This window comes from Delphinus delphis, chromosome 6, assembly GCF_949987515.2.
Source record: "Delphinus delphis chromosome 6, mDelDel1.2, whole genome shotgun sequence".
In the NCBI taxonomy this organism is placed as follows: Eukaryota; Metazoa; Chordata; class Mammalia; order Artiodactyla; family Delphinidae; genus Delphinus; species Delphinus delphis.
The window spans coordinates 70863930-70880578 of record NC_082688.1 but is presented as its reverse complement, the minus strand read 5'-3'; the positions used below and the strand labels follow the sequence as shown (position 1 = coordinate 70880578).

General features: G+C 39.4%; 1 long non-coding RNA gene across 1 annotated transcript; it reads right to left on the bottom strand.

The window, feature by feature from the left end:
• Positions 1-10762: 10762 nt before the first annotated feature.
• LOC132426686 (uncharacterized) lies at positions 10763-15935 on the bottom strand. The gene is made up of 4 exons (XR_009519752.1): positions 15846-15935; positions 14902-15084; positions 12755-12885; positions 10763-10825 (listed from the first exon to the last, which is right to left on the bottom strand). It is a non-coding gene; the product is annotated as an uncharacterized lncRNA (long non-coding RNA).
• Between the last annotated feature and the right edge of the window lie 714 nt (positions 15936-16649).

Here is a 16649-nt window from a genome sequence, read left to right as displayed (position 1 = left end):
CTTGCTCTCAAAGTCCACCTCCTCAATTTGGGATGATTCGTTGTGTATTCGTGTATTCCACAGACATCAAGTTGATTGTGGAGCTTTAATCCGCTGCTTCTGAGGCTGCTGGGAGAGATTTCCCTTTCTCTTCTTTGTTCTCACAGCTCCCAGTGGCTCAGCTTTGGATTTGGCCCCGCCTCTGCGTGTAGGTCGCCTGAGGGTGTCTGTTCTTCGCTCAGACAGAAAGGGGTTAAAGGAGCCGCTGATTCGGGAGCTCAGGCTCACTCAGGCGGGTGGGGAGGGAGGGGCACGGAGTGCGGGGCGGGCCTGCGGCGGCAGAGGCCTGCGTGACGTTGCACCAGCCTGAGGCGCGCTGTGCGTTCTCCCGGGGAAGTTGTCCCTGGATCCTGGGACCCTGGCAGTGGCGGGCTGCACAGGTTCCCCGGAAGGCGGGTGTGGATAGTGAGCTGTGCTCGCACACAGGCTTCTTGGTGGCGGCAGCAGCAGCCTTAGCGTCTCATGCCCGTCTCTGGGGTCCGCGCTTTTAGCCGCGGCTCGAGCCCGTCTCTGGAGCTCCTTTAAGCAGCGCTCTTAATCCCTTCTCCTCACGCACCAGGAAACAAAGAGGGAAGAAAAAGTCTCTTGCCTCTTCAGCAGCTCCAGACCTTTTCCCGGACTCCCTCCCGGCTAGCCGTGGCGCACTAATCCCCTGCAGGCTGTGTTCACGCAGCCAACCCCAGTCCTCTCTCCCTGCGCTCCGACCGAAGCCCGAGCCTCAGCTCCCAGCCCCGCCCGCCCCGGCGGGTGAGCAGACAAGTCTCTCAGGATGGTGAGTGCTGGTCGTCCCTGATCCTCTGTGCGGGAATCTCTCCGCTTTGCCCTCCGCACCCCTGTGGCTGCGTTCTCCCCCGCGGCTCTGAAGCTTTCCCCCTCCGCCACCCACAGTCTCCGCCCGCGAAGGGGCTTCTAGTGTGTGGAAACATTTCCTCCCTCACAGCTCCCTCCCACTGGTGCAGGTCCCGTCCCTATCCTTTTGTCTGTTTATTCTTTTTTCTTTTGCCCTACCCAGGTACGTGAGGGGTTTCTTGCCTTTTGGGAGGTCTGAGGTCTTCTGCCAGCGTTCAGTGGGTGTTCTGTAGGAGTTGTTCCACGTGTAGATATATTTATGGTGTATCTGTGGGGAGGAAGGTGATCTCCGCGTCTTACTCTTCCGCCATCTTCCCGGAAGTCCCGGGTAGAAATCTTTTAATTAAAATTTTTCACTTATATTTCTTCTTCACTGAATTGTCTGGTTATATCCTTTGTCCATTTTTTTTATTGCAGTCAGTGATTTTTGTCTTTGATTTGTAAGGGATTTTTTTAATATAAAAATAGTAGGTCTTCTTAATCTGCTGCCAAATATTTCTCATTTATTTGATTTTTATTTTATGTTTGAATTTTCAGAAGTAAATTTTTATGTAATCAAATCTATAGACTTTTGTCTGTGCTTTCTTTCACTGTCTTTATGCTTAAAAATTCTTCTCTCCTAAGATGAGGTAGAGTCATTTTCTTATAGATTTTTTTAATGACTTTACTTTTTCTTTTTAATTTATCTAGATTTCACCTTGGTGTATGGCTTATGGGGTCAATTGGGATCTTACTTTATTATTTCCCAAATAATAAGCCAATCATTTCTGTTTTTCATTGAAAATTTTTTTTTTCGGGTTTAGTATACCCTGACACATAATAAATCTGTTCATATAGTACTCTTGTTTGTTCCTGGCTTTCTGGATAACATGGCTCCCTCTTACTGTTGAATTTTGTGCCTGTACCATATTATTATGATTTTGTACCTAGTGAAGAGACTTATTAAACAAACTAGGATAGGAAATGAGAGAAACAAGGAGAGAGCAAGAGATTATTATAATGGGGACAGTAAATTTTTATCAGATATAGTGTATCATCTATATCATCCAGCATTTTATTAGCATCTACACAAAGTCTATGTGCTCTAGAAAAGAGAGCAAAGACTCTGGAGTCAGTGTACAGAGATTCAGAATCTGGTTTTATTTATCTACTGGCTGTGTGTTCTTGGACAAAGCCCTTAACTTCTCTGATCCTGTCTCCTCTGCTGCAAAATGAACATAATAACATCTATATCATGTAGGTGAGATATTCTTGTAAAATATAAAAAACAGTGTATTTTTTAAATTAAATATTGATAATGCCCAGAATACTGTTTAAAAAAAAAGTAACAATGATTTCATTGGGAAGTTGCTGAAGATATTTGGCATGTCTTTTTCAGTAATTTCTGCAGTAAAGATGTCTGCTTTTAATACAGATGGAAATTATACAATCTGCCAGCTATGCTGGTGAGTTAAAAACACACACAAAAGCTTTTGTTTAGCTTTTGGGAGCTCTGCATCATTAATGGAATTAAACATTTTGCAATTAATTTCAATTCTGTATGGTCAATTTGACTGAAGTATGGGATAGACTAAAATCTAACTTCATTACTTGGTGCCTCTTTGGCAACTACCAACTTGGCTTCACCTGCATAATGAGGAATTCTAAGTAGAAGAGAAAAAAAATCCCCACTGCAGTTATAAACAAATAGGGCACAGATATTGTGCTTTAAGTGATCCTTAAAAATACTTTCAACAAGTGAGCTCTGTGTAAACTCTCTTCTCTTCTCTGGTATCGGCAGTTGTGATCTGTGCCTTTAACAAGATGGAGGAGCGCACAACCCATGCCTCAGTACAGCAAGGAGGGATGAAACAGCTGGGGCTTGGGGAAGCAGCCAGGCTTCCATCAGTAATTTGGAGCGCTTGCCCTCCCTCCTCCTGCGTTAACAACTTTGCGGCTATGTACAGCTGACAGCCCTGCTCTCATAATCATCAATCCTCAGTTTTACCCACGCTGCCTTCTCTTCTCTTCTACCCAGCCAGGGGCCGATTCCTAGCTGGCTCCCCAAACTTCTGTCCTCACTTGGTGTGCCTGGCTTCCTCCCTTGTGTCAACAAGTTCCAGCATATGGAACACGAGTAAGAGCAAGCTTCCAATAAATATACTTGGTGAGTAGAACTGAATTTCAAATAAATAGCAGAAAAAGTGCTACTAAAAAGGTGAAAAATGCCAGTCTTAAAATGGAATAATGCAGCCACAGCAAGCAAACTTTATGACAGTTGAATTCTAGTGGAACATAGATTTTTTTTTCCTTTCTTTTTTCTGCGGTACACGGGCCTCTCACTGTTGTGGCCCCTCCCGTTGCGGAGCACAGGCTCCAGACACGCAGGCTCAGCGGCCATGGCGCACGGGCCCAGCCGCTTCGCGGCATGTGGAATCCTTCCAGACCAGGGCATGAACCCGTGTCCCCTGCATCGGCAGGCGGACTCCCAACCACTGTGCCACCAGGGAAGCCCGAACATAGATTTCTTGACTGCTCAAATTTGCATTTCTCTCAAATCAGAGAGAAAAGGTTCAAGTGAACATAATATGTACTAAGCTAAAGCAGGTACAAATAACTTCTCAGCCCAGCTTGGCTTTTTTCACTTCTAGTAGTGAAATCTCCAGAGAGATTTATCAGTCTCAATATGAATGCAATTAAAAGGAGCGAATAGGGCTTCCCTGGTGGCGCAGTGGTTGAGAGTCCGCCTGCCGATGCAGCGGACACGGGTTCGTGCCCCGGTCCGGAAAAATCCCACATGCCGCGGAGCAGCTAGGCCCGTGAGCCATGGCCGCTGAGCCTGCGCATCTGGAGCCTGTGCTCTGCAACAGCAGAGGCCACAACAGTGAAAGGCCCGTGTACCGCAAAAAAAAAAAGAAAAAGGAGAGAATAATGGTGTAAAGGTTATATATCTTTAGGTGTGAACTATCTTGTATATCTATATACCATCCCATACTTTAATTCATTCAGTGTATGCCTTCTTGATCTAACTAGATTCATACTTACATTCGTAAGATTTAGTTGAATATAAACAAAATAGTCGTGTATTCTACTGTAAAATCTCCAAGCATAGACCAGAGCCCAAAATTGACTACAGTGCAAATAAATAAAACCATATTCTTTATTCTTTTTTTTTTACCATCTTTATTGGAGTATAATTGCTTTACAATTGTGTGTTAGTTTCTGCTGTATAACAAAGTGAATCAGCTATACATATACATATATCCCCATATCTCCTCCCTCTTGTGTCTCCCTCCCACCCTCCCTATCCCACCCCTCTAGGTGGTCACAAAGCACCAAGCTGATCCCCCTGTGCTATGCAGCTGCTTCCCACTAGCTATCCATTTTACATTTGATAGTATATATAAATCCATGCCACTGTCTCACTTCGTTGTAGCTTACCCTTCCCCCTGCCCGGTCCTCAAGTCCATTCTCTATGTCTGTGTCTTCATTCCTGTTCTGCCCCTAGTTTCTTCAGAACCTTTTTTTTTTTCAGATTCGGTAAATATGTGTTAGCATACAATATTTGTTTTTCTCTTTCTGACTTACTTCACTCTGTATGACAGACTCTAGGTCCATCCACCTTACTACAAATAACTCAATTTCATTTCTTCTTATGGCCAAGTAATATTCCATTGTATATATGTGCCACATCTTCTTTATCCATTCATCTGTCGATGGACACTTAGGTTGCTTCCATGTCCTCGCTATTGTAAATAGAGCTGCAATGAACATTGTGGTACATGACTCTTTTTGAATTATGATTTTCTCAGGGTATATGCCCAGTGGTGGAATTGCTGGGTCGCATGGTAGTTCTATTTTTAGTTTTTTAAGGAACCTCCATACTGTTCTCCATAGTGGCTGTATCAGTTTACATTCCCACCAGCAGTGCAAGAGGGTTCCCTTTTCCCACACCCTCTCCAGCATTTATTGTTTGTAGATATGTTCATGATGGCCATTCTGACCGGTGTGAGATGATATCTCATTGTAGTTTTGATTTGCATTTCTCTAATGATTAATGATATTGAGCATTCTTTCATGTGTTTGTTGGCAATCTGTATATCTTCTTTGGAGAAATGTCTATTTAGGTGTTCTGCCCGTTTTTGGATTGGGTTGTTTGGTTTTTTTGATATTGAGCTGCATGAGCTGCTTGTAAATTTTGGAGATTAATCCTTTGTCAGTTGCTTCATTGCAAGTATTTTCTCCTATTCTGAGGGTTGTCTTTTCATCTTGTTTATGGTTTCCTTTGCTGTGCAAAAGTTCTGAGTTTCATTAGGTCCCATTGTTTATTTTTGTTTTTATTTCCATTTCTCTAAGAGGTGGGTCAAAAAGGATCTTGCAGTGATTTATATCAAAGAGTGTTCTGCCTGTGTTTTCCTCTAAGCACCACTTATTGAAGAGGGTGTCTTTTCTCCATTGTGTATTCTTGCCTCCTTTATCAAAAATAAAGTGACCATATGTGTGTGGGTTTATCTCTGGGCTTTCTATCCTGTTCCATTGATCTACATTTCTGTTTTTGTGCCAGTACCATACTCTCTTGATTACTGTAGCTTTGTTGTATAATCTGAAGTCCAGGAGCCTGATTCCTCCAGCTCCACTTTTCTTTCTCAAGATTACTTAGGTTCTTCGGGGTATTTTGTGTTTCCATACAAATTGTGAAATTTTTGGTTCTAGGTCTGTGAAAAATGCCATTGGTAGTTCGATAGGGATTGCATTGAATCTGTAGATTGCCTTAGAGAGTATAGTCATTTTCACAATGTTGATTCTTCCAATCCAAGAACATGGTATATCTTTCCATTTGTTTGTATTACCTTTAATTTTTTTCATCAGTGTCTTATAGTTTTCTGAGTACAGGTCTTTTACCTCCTTAGGTAGGTTTATTCCTAGGTATTTTATTCTTTTTGTTGCAATGGTAAATGGGAGTGTTTGCTTAATTTCTCTTTCAGATTTTTCATCATCAGTGTACAAGAATGCAAATTAATGTGCATTAATTTTGTATCCTGCTACTTTACCAAATTCATTGGTTAGCTCTAGTAGTTTTCCGGTAGCATCTTTAGGATTCCCTATGAATAGTATCATGTCATCTGCAAACAGTGACAGCTTTACTTCTTCTTTTCCCATTTGGATTCCTTTTATTTCTTTTTCTTCTCTGATTGCCGTGACTAAAACTTCCAAAACTATGTTGAATAATAGTGGTGAGAGTGGACAACCTTGTCTTGTTCCTGATCTTAGTGGAAATGGTTTCACTTTTTCACTATTGAGAACAATGTTGGCTGTGGGTTTGTCATATATGGCCTTTATTATGTTGAGGTAAGTTCCCTCTATGCCTACTTTCTGCAGGGTTTTTATCATAAATGAGTGTTAATTTTGTCGAAAGCTTCTTCTGCATCTATTGGGATGATCATATGGTTTTTCTCCTTCAATTTGTTAATATGATTTATCACATTGAATGATTTGTGTATATTGAAGAATCCTTGCATTCCTGGGATGAACCCCACTTGATCATGGTGTATGATCCTTTTAATGTGCTGTTGGATTCTGTGTGCTAGTATTTTGTTGAGGATTTTTGCATCTATGTTCATCAGTGATATTGGCCTGTAGTTTTCTTTCCTTGTGACATCTTTGTCTGGTTTGGGTATCAGAGTGATGGTGGCCTCATAGAATGAGTTTTGGGAGTGTTCCTCCCTCTGCTATATTTTGGAAGAGTTTGAGAAGGATAGGTGTTAGCTCTTTTCTAAATGTTTCATAGAATTCCCCTGTGAAACCATCTGGTCCTGGGCTTTTGTTTGTTGGAAGATTTTTAATCACAGTCTCAATTTCAGTGCTTGTGATTTGTCTGTTTATATTTTCTATTTCTTCCTGGTTCAGTCTCGGAACATTGTGCATTTCTAAGAATGTGTCCATTTCTTCCAGGTTGTCCATTTTATTGGCATAGAGTTGCTTGTAGTAATCTCTCATGATCCTTTTTATTTCTGCAGTGTTAGTTGTTACTTCTGCTTTTTCATTTCTAATTCTCTTGATTTGAGTCCTCTCCCTCTTTTTCTTGATGAGTGTGGCTAATGGTTTATCAGTTTAGCCTATCGTCTCAAAGAACCAGCTTTTAGTTGTATTGATCTTTGCTATTGTTTCCTTCATTTCTTTTTCATTTATTTCTGATCTGATCTTTATGATTTCTTTCCTTCTGCTAACTTTGGGGTTTTTTTGTTCTTTCTCTAATTCTTTAGGTGTAAGGTTAGGTTGTTTATTTGAGACATTTCTTGTTTCTTGAGGTAGGATTGTATTGCTATAATCTTCCTTCTTAGAACTGCTTTTGCTTTTGGGTTTTGGGTTTTGGGTCGTCATGTCTCCATTGTCATTTGTTTCTAGGTATTTTTTAATTTCCTCTTTGATTTCTTCAGTGATCTCTTGGTTATTAAGTAGTGTATTGTTTATCCTCCATGTGTTTGTGTTTTTTATGTTTTTTTCCCTGTAATTGATTTCTAATCTCATAGTGTTGTGGTCGGAAAAGATACATGATACAATTTCTTTTTTCTCAAATTTACCAAGGCTTGATTTGTGACCCAAGATATGATCTATCCTGGAGAATCTTCCATGAGCACTTGAGAAAAATGTGTATTCTGTTGTTTTTGGATGGAATGTCCCATAAATATCAATGAAGTCCATCTTGTTTAATGTATCATTTAAAGCTTGTGTTTCCTTATTTATTTTCATTTTGGATCATCTGTCCATTGGTGAAAGTGGGGTGTTAAAGTCCCCTACTATGATTTTGTTACTGTCGATTTCCCCTTTTATGGCTGTTAGTATTTGCCTTATGTATTGAGGTGCTCCCATGTTGGGTGTGTAAATATTTACAATTGTTATACTTCTTCTTGGATTGATACCTTGATCACTATGTAGTGTCCTTCTTTGTCTCTTGTAATAATCTTTATTTTAAAGTCTCTTTTGTCTGATATGAGAATTGCTACTCCAGCTTTCTTTTGATTTTCATTTGCATGGAATATCTTTTTCCATCCCCTCACTTTCAGTCTGTATGTGTACCTAGGTCTGAAGTGGGTCTCTTGTAGACAGCATATATACAGGTCTTGTTTTTGTATCCATTCAGCCAGTCTGTGTCTTTTGGTGGGAGCATTTAATCCATTTACATTTAAGGTAATTATCAATATGTATGTTCCTATTACCATTTTCTTAATTGTTTTTGGTTTGTTATTGTAGGTCTTTTCCTTCTCTTGTGTTTCCTGCCTAGAGAAGTTCCTTTAGCATTTGTTGTAAAGCTGGTTTGGTGGTGCTGAACTCTCTCGGCTTTTGCTTGTCTGTAAAGGTTTTAATTTCTCCATCAAGTCTGAATGAGATCCTTGCTGGGTAGAGTAATATTGTTTGCAAGTTTTTCTCCTTCATCACTTTAAATATGTCCTGCCAGTCCCTTCTGGCTTGCAGAGTTTCTGTTGAAAGATCAGCTGTTAACCTTATGGGGATTCCCTTGTGTGTTAATTGTTGTTTTTCCCTTGCTGCTTTTAATATTTTTTCTTTGTATTTAATTTTTGATAGTTTGATTAATATGTGTCTTGGCATATATCTTCTTGGATTTATCCTGTATGGGACTCTCTGTGCTTCCTGGACTTGATTAACTATTTCCTTTCGCATATTAGGGAAGTTTTCAACTATAATCTCTTCAAATATTTCCTCAGTCCCTTTCTTCTTCTCTTCTTCTTCTGGGACCCCTATAATTCGAATATTGGTGCATTTAATGTTGTCCCAGAAGTCTCTAAGTCTGTTGTCAATTCCTTTCATTCTTTTTTCTTTATTCTCCTCTGTGGTAGTTATTTCCACTATTTTATCTTCCAGTTCACTTATCCGTTCTTCTGCCTCAGTTATTCTGCTATTGATTCCTTCTAGAGAATTTTAAATTTCATTTATTGTGCTGTTCATCATTGTTTGTTTGCTCTTTAGTTCTTCTAGGTCCTTGTTAAGCATTTATTGTATTTTCTCCATTCTCTTTCCAAGAGTTTGGATCATCTTTACTGTCATTATTCTGAATTCGTTTTCAGGTAGACTGCCTATTTCCTCTTCATTTGTTTGGTTTGGTGGGTTTTTACCTTGCTTCTTCATCTGCTGTGTGTTTCTCTGTCTTCTCATTTTGCTTAACTTAACTGTGTTTGATGCCTCCTTTTCGTAGGCTGCAGGTTCGTAGTTCCCATTGTTCTTGGTATCTGCCCCCAGTGGCTAAAGTTGGTTCAGTGGGTTGTATTGGCTTCCTGGTGGAGAGGACTGGTGCCTGTGTTCTGGAGGATGAGGCTGGATCTTGTCTTTCTGGTGGGAAGGACAGTGTTCAGTGGTGTGTTTTGGGTTGTCTGTGACCTTATTATGATTTTAGGCATCCTCTCTGCTAATTGATGGGGTTGTGTTCCTGTCTTGCTAGTTGTTTGGCATAGGGTGTCCAGCACTGTATCTTGCTGGTTGTTGAGTGGAGCTGGGTCTTAGTGTTGAGATGGAGATATGTGGGAGAGCTTTCGCCGTTTGATATTACGTGGACCTGGGTGGTCTCTGGTGGACCAATGTCCTGAGCTCGGCTCCGCCACCTCAGAGGCACAGGCCTGACACCCGGCCGGAGCACCAAGACCCTGTCAGCCACAAGGCTTATGTCTTTTGTTTCTGTCTTCTATTACAAATTATGTAGAATGCAGTATATCTTCCATGTTCTTTTTTTTTTTTTTTCTGTACGCAGGCCTCTCACCGCTGCGGCCTCTCCCGCTGCGGAGCACAGGCTCCGGAGCGCAGGCTCAGCGGCCACGGCCCACGGGCCCAGCCGCTCCGCGGCATGTGGGATCCTCCCGGACCGGGGCACGAACCCGCGCCCCCCGCACCGGCAGGCGGACTCCCAACCACTGCGCCACCAGGGAAGCCCTTCCATGTTCTTGAATATCGTCTTATTGCAGCTTATCCTTTGTCTTTGGATGTGGGGTATCTTTTTTGGTGAGTTCCAGTGTCTTCCTTTCAATGATTGTTCAGCAGTTAGTTGTGGTTCTAGAGCTCTTGTAAGAGGGAGTGAGTGCACGCTCTTCTATTCCACCATCTTGAATCAACCTCCCATATCCTATATTCTTATGCTTACGTCTTGAAATTAAAAGTCCTTCTTAATTATATTTTCATCTAATTTCTCAAACTCCTATTAAATGCTTACCATGTGATAAGCATAGCTAAGCATTTACCCATACATTTTCTCATTTAAATCATACAGTAACCCTGGGAAGTTGGTATTATCACTTTAAATTCACCAACAAACACAAAGCTTAGAGAGATCAGGCAGCTATAAAGAACAGAACTGAAATTTTAACTTAGGTCTTCTGATTATAAGATTTTTCCACAGCTTAGTGTTCCTTTCCTAAACTTCTTGCTAAGTTCAGTTGGTAACTGTGTTTGTAAGGTATCATCACCACTAATAATAATAACAACAAACATACAAAGAGAAAGTATCATTATAGAATACATTTTATATTTTGTTCCCTCATATTTAAAATTGGGTCATGGATTTTCAAGTAGAAAGTCTCCAAATCTAACCATTCTCATCATCGTGTGAAAGCAGAGTAAAGGCAAAAGCCCAGCAAAGGCAAAGTCCTAGACTCTAAAGATAAACAGACACAACAAAATCTGGCTCTGCCTTTATTCACCATCTCTGTTTCTCTGGGTACAGTCACTTCACCTCTCAGAACCTCAATCTCCTCATCTATCAAATGGAAAAAGTAATTTCTCCCACAGGCTATTGACTCAAGGATTAAATTAAATAGCATATAAATTGCCCTAGTATATGCCCAGAAAATCTTAGCTGATATGGTAGACTTTCCATTTTCTAGGAGCAAGTTACCTGATTTGCAGGAAATCATAGCTGATATGGTAGACTTTCCATTTTCTAGGAGCAAGTTACCTGATTTGCAAAATAAAGATAGATCAAGTTAAAAACATACATTCACACACATAATATATTACACGTGTGCATAAATATGTGTGTCTGTGTGTGTAAATTAGGAGAAGGCACATGATAGTTGTGCCTTCACAATGATATGGTGATAATTGCTGCCCCTGGGACCACATATGCAGTGCATTGACCTACAACTCCAGCCCCGCCAGTTGCAGCTTTGTCTGCTCAGCCTCCACCACAACTCCTTCCCTTCCTTCAGTCTTGCTATCTCCCCACCCCACTGTGCTCTCTCTACCAATTCTGGTTAAGGCTACTCCTCTATTTTATAATAGCAGCTGGCTACCTGTCCAGTTATACAGCCATGGAGGTGATTAGGACCCAAGTTCCCTCTGCATTCAACAATAGTTAATTTGCACACATGATACAGAGCTAATATGACTACATTTACAGATTATTTGGGATTATTTGTGACCTTCCAACACCTTGCCCCACTCCAAGCCTCCATACACAAACACAGTTTTCTCTCGGTTAATTTATATTTGACTCATATCTTTCTACACCTTGCCTTCCAAGTGGCCTTTCAGCTTATGTCTCTAGACCCTTAATGACAGGGAAATAACTTCCTCTTGAAGATGTATCCTATTTAGATATTTTGATAACTCTGAAAATTTCCTTTCTCATGCTAAGACAAACTCTCCTTTTGGATAATATTAATCTGAGCTTTTCTTCCCTTTAATGATTCTTAAAAAAAACTCTCACCAATCCCTTTTCCATGAAGTCAGCTCTTCAGATAAGATTCTATATAAATCAGGTTGTACCACAAAGGCATTATGCTAAGTAAAAGGTGTCAGTCTCAAAAAGGATCCCATACTGTATGGGATCACATACAGTATGATCCCATTTATATGACATTCTGGAAAAGGGCAAAACCATAGGGACAGAAAACACATCAGTGGTAGCCAGGGGCTAGGATCTGGGGGAGGGAGGGGAGTGGTACTAGTGTTTGACTAGAAAGAGACAGCATAAGGGAATTCTTTGGGGTGTTGAAGTTACTCTGTATCCTGTTGTGTTGGTGTGTTAGTGATTATAACAATCTATGCATGTATTAAAACTCATAGAACTGTACACCAGAAAGAGGTGAATATGACTACATGTAAATTTTGAAGAATTACATATATTGATCTCTTACTACGTGCCAAGTGTTTGTCATGATTCTTTCATTTTAATCTTCAAAATAACTCCACAAGATAGGTCATATTATTATCATCCCTGTTTTACAAATAAATAAACGGAGGCACAGAGAGGTTAACTAACTTGCCAAGGTCACAAAATTTGATAGAGACAGAGCTTGGATTTTAATCCAAGCAGTCTGACTCCAGAATTGAATAGCTTCACCACTGTCCTATTCTGGCTCTGCAAAGAGAGTGTATATCCTCTATCAATGAAACTACGTGACCTCTTTGACAAGTAGAACATCAGCTAGAACTACATGAACACAATTAGCTTGCAAGTGGAGCAAAGCATGTGCCACAAAAAGTCTTAACTGCATGTGTATTTCTTGGCCACAAAAAGTCTTAATTGCTGTTTTAATAACTAATATTTCAACTTTGCAATTTCCAGTTTCCTTTGAAAGAAAATGCCTTTTATTAACACACTAAATAAATTTCAAAATCAACTTTCTAATGCCTGTGGACACTGGTATGAAAATCTTTAAGTGTCCCTTAAGAAATTCTGATTCTGATGCAAAGAAAATAGAATATATCAATAGGGAGCTCAAATAAATTGTTTAAAAATTCAAAAATCTTATTCCACTCCTTCTCCCTCCCCACTTCCCCAAAACTAAATCCTTCCGGATATTTTTTGGAACTAAAACCTCTTAGTAATGACACAAACGGATAAATACACCCACGTCTGGTGCCTTGTGGTCATTCTTACACATTCATTTAGGTCTTTCAGTGCCTGCAGTCTACATCCCCACAAACTTCATTCCATACACTTTGCAAAAATAAAGCTATCCACTGCAGAAGTGATGCATGATAAGCCTCATAATTCAGAAGCAGCAGCAGCTGGAAAGAGAAAACAAAGGGAAGAAATTATGATGGCTTTTAAAAACTGAGTTACAAAGAATGCCTAAATTTGGTAAGCACAATCTTGAGATAATAAATGTTGCTCTGTTTTGATGCAGAGTTGGTTAAAGAAAATCTGCTTCTGGATTTTTAATGTTCAGTTCTTGTTCATGATGGATTTAATCATTTCAGTACTATGCTCAAGACATTACATACACATTCATGCACACATTCTCTATCTCCAGGTAAGAATGATCTGAGGTCTATGTGACATTTCTGCCTTAGATCCACTTTCCCTGAAATATTCAAGAGTTTAATGGAGCTATCCTCAGCCCACTATCATCATCCTCCAAACATCTTTAGCCCAAACCCCCTTAATATACACAGACAGTTCTTCTAATAAATTCTACTATACCTTATGTAACCTACAATTAAATTTCATGCAGAGTAACCTCAAAAAGGAACCAAAGAGAGATCAGGGCAACACAGGACACAGTGTTTGAATTATCTGGTTGTCTTCTACAAAATTCCTTTAGCCATATTTATCTTTCAGGGCTACCATTAGAATCAAATAAGAGATGCTGACCTAACAAAGTTCTTGCCATATAACTAGACAAGTGGTAGTTATAATTATGATCAAGGGAAGAAATCCTGCAGATGGAACAGTGTTCATCTACGGCCGTTTGCAGCTTTATTTCACAATATTTCCTTAGGCAAATTTCTCTACTCCATGCCTCAATATCAGGTTTGATCTTGTTACAAACTCATGGGCTTTTCAGTGTTAATTACTAGTTACCAACACACCTCCTATGGAATACAATGGTTTTGGGGTTATGAAATTAGGCTTGCTAGAGAAATGTTTAAGAGATGTGAAATAACTTTGCAACTTGATGCAGCTAAGCAGGGAGATTGCACAATCTCAATTCACAGGCGCAAGCACACACACCCACACACCCAGGAAGTGCGGGGGGTCTTGTGGAAATCAGTAGCTTATCTATTATGTGCACTCCAGAGCTGTAAACAAGACCATGTGAGGACTCAGCTAGAATGCTTCCTCTGAGTCAGTATTAAACAAACTTCCGAAATGCTAGAGAAGGAAATAAAGCCACTGTACCCTAAAGACACCCAGGACAGAGAGCTGGGGATGTAGAAATTGTGTTCAACATTGTCAGAGACTGATGCAATAATTAAAGTAAGTTTTGTAATAAAAACAAAGTGCTGCTTAATAATCAATAGCTAGTATGAATTAGAATAGGTTGTAATCTCCATATGGAGTGTCCTATCAGAATTTACATGACTTAATATGTGGAATGGCAAAAATTTTTTAAACCCTTGGTGTTTTATTCCACAAGAATGATAGCACAATTTTCTATTTGGTAATAATAACATTAGTGTAATGGTCTCAGTATAATTTTGGTTCAGAATGAATCAGAGGCAGAGATCTCATCAATGGTGAAAAAAATAAAACACCAGGAAAGCAAAGTTTTTCACAGACAGCATAGCCTGATACAGTGGAAGACACAGATGTTGAAATCAGAAGTATTTTGACTCTGCATTTGCAAGTTTTGTGATCTTGGGCAAGTTACATCTCCTTATTGAGATTCCATCTTCTCATCTATAAGATCATGACATTCATGAGGTTCTTATTAAGATCAAATTAGATACTAGCTGAGTAAGCACTTTGACAAATATGAGAAATTATGATTCACTGCTTTAACCTATAAATGCCCTCAGGTCAACAAAACAGAGTTAGAAAGAAATCAAGTTTAGAATACCCTGGAATTGTTTTTGCTTGAGGTAGATAATGAATACAACTTACATCCCTTTTGACCCGTAATACGTTTTGGTTTTTAGGAAGGAAAAGAGGGATGTCACCTATACCTGGAAATTTGCAGTTATAGCTGAATACAGAGAACACAGCTCTTACATATAATTTTATTTGAGTCTTACAAGGCTGAATATAGAAATCAGAAATCACAAAATAAGAGGAAATAGTTAAAGCACTTTAATCCTTACCAATGTCCACAAAGTAGGATGTTTCATTAAGTGCTGTCTGGGTGCTCAGACAGTAAAGGACATTACCATTTCCGGCAACCCAAGGCTTGACCTCACACTTGGACTTCTGAAGGTAAACTTCCGGAGAGGAAATTAAATACAGAGAACCTCTTCCAGTTTGGAATACCAGTTCTGCCAAAAACACTAAAAGAAACATGCAGATCTAAGTTAATTTTTAAAATTTTTACCCTAAAAAATATTAAAGCCACCAGAAAGGTCAATGTTTTTTAAAAAATTTATTTAGACTAGGAAGTGAAATCAAAATCAAAATATTCAAAATGTTTTTTTCTCCTTACCTATGTCCCTATAAAAATAGGCTCTAAAGTAAGATAGTTTCCTTCTTCCCTCCCTGCAACATTTTTACTTAAACCCTAAACTCCAGGCCTTAAAAATGAAAATATTCAACTGAAAGGAAAAGGAAGAACTATAACCATCATAATTTACAAATGATATATATAAATCAAATTAAACATGAAATTTATTCACCCCATTTTTATTTCACAAGCTACCCAGGATCATTCAACCCTACTTTCTTCTCTAAGGTGTGTGTACCTTCTGGGTTCAGTGGATACTCTGAAAGGTCAAATAGAGTCCATCCTTTGAGCAGATGAGATGCTGTTCTATTTTTAAAAAACCTCTAGAGAAGGAAATTCCACAAGCTTCCCCAGTTACACATTCCAGTGTCTATCAAATCTCACTGTCTGAAAATTTTTCCTTTTCTCTTATCTAAATCCCTCATGCTGTAACCTAAGCCTGTTGCCTCCTGTCTGGTCCCTAATGGAGATGGTCATCATCCTTCACAGATCAACCTCCTCACACAAGGCTCTTCTTTAATTCTGTAATCCAGAAACCACTTGATTTCTAACTGTCTTTATCACAGCTCTTTAATCATTGTCGTTACTCACCTATCATTTTCTTCCAAGTTTTCTTCCTCCAACCTTGTATTCACTTCACAAAGCCTTTAAAAATAATTTTTTTAAAAAAGCAAAAGAAATGAAAATTATTCATTAACCTTACTACACTAAAACTGCCTATTTTATTTTTTTGTTCTTGCCCCATGTATATATATATATATATATATATATACATCATTGTAACCATGTGTAATTTTATTGTATTTATTCCAGGTTTTTAATTACTCCTTTAGTTTCACAATCCAGGACATGCCTAGAATGAGCTAGCTTATCATTACAACTTTAATGATGTTGGTTTAAAGTTCATGATTTGAAGAATTTCCTTCTTCATTCAATAGAATTAAATGATTCCTAAGAATTGAAGCACTCTGCTAGGTTCTAAGGAGTCAAAGCATTTCACATTCAGTCCTTGCCCACAAGCAGGTCATAATAATACATACAGCCAATGAATTAGAGTGAAGAAGATCCTATGTGGATTATTCCTGCATCGACCTATACTATATATATCTATATAAACTTATAGGGTCAACTGAGAGAGCTGGACCTCAGGGGAGGGCCGACTCTGCAGAAGGCAGGATGGGGGAGTCACCTGGCAAGTGACCTGAAGGAGCAGGAGTTGTGGGTAAACTGCCACAGCTTTCACCACCTACCATCTTCCACCATCTAGGCCAGAGCACCTAGGATAGAATACTTAGTACCATCCAGAGTTTAACTGGGCCTCTGTAGAAGGACGTTTGGTGAAAGACTGAACTCAGTGGCAAGGTAGTGCCCAAATCTTTTCTGAATTATAAGAGC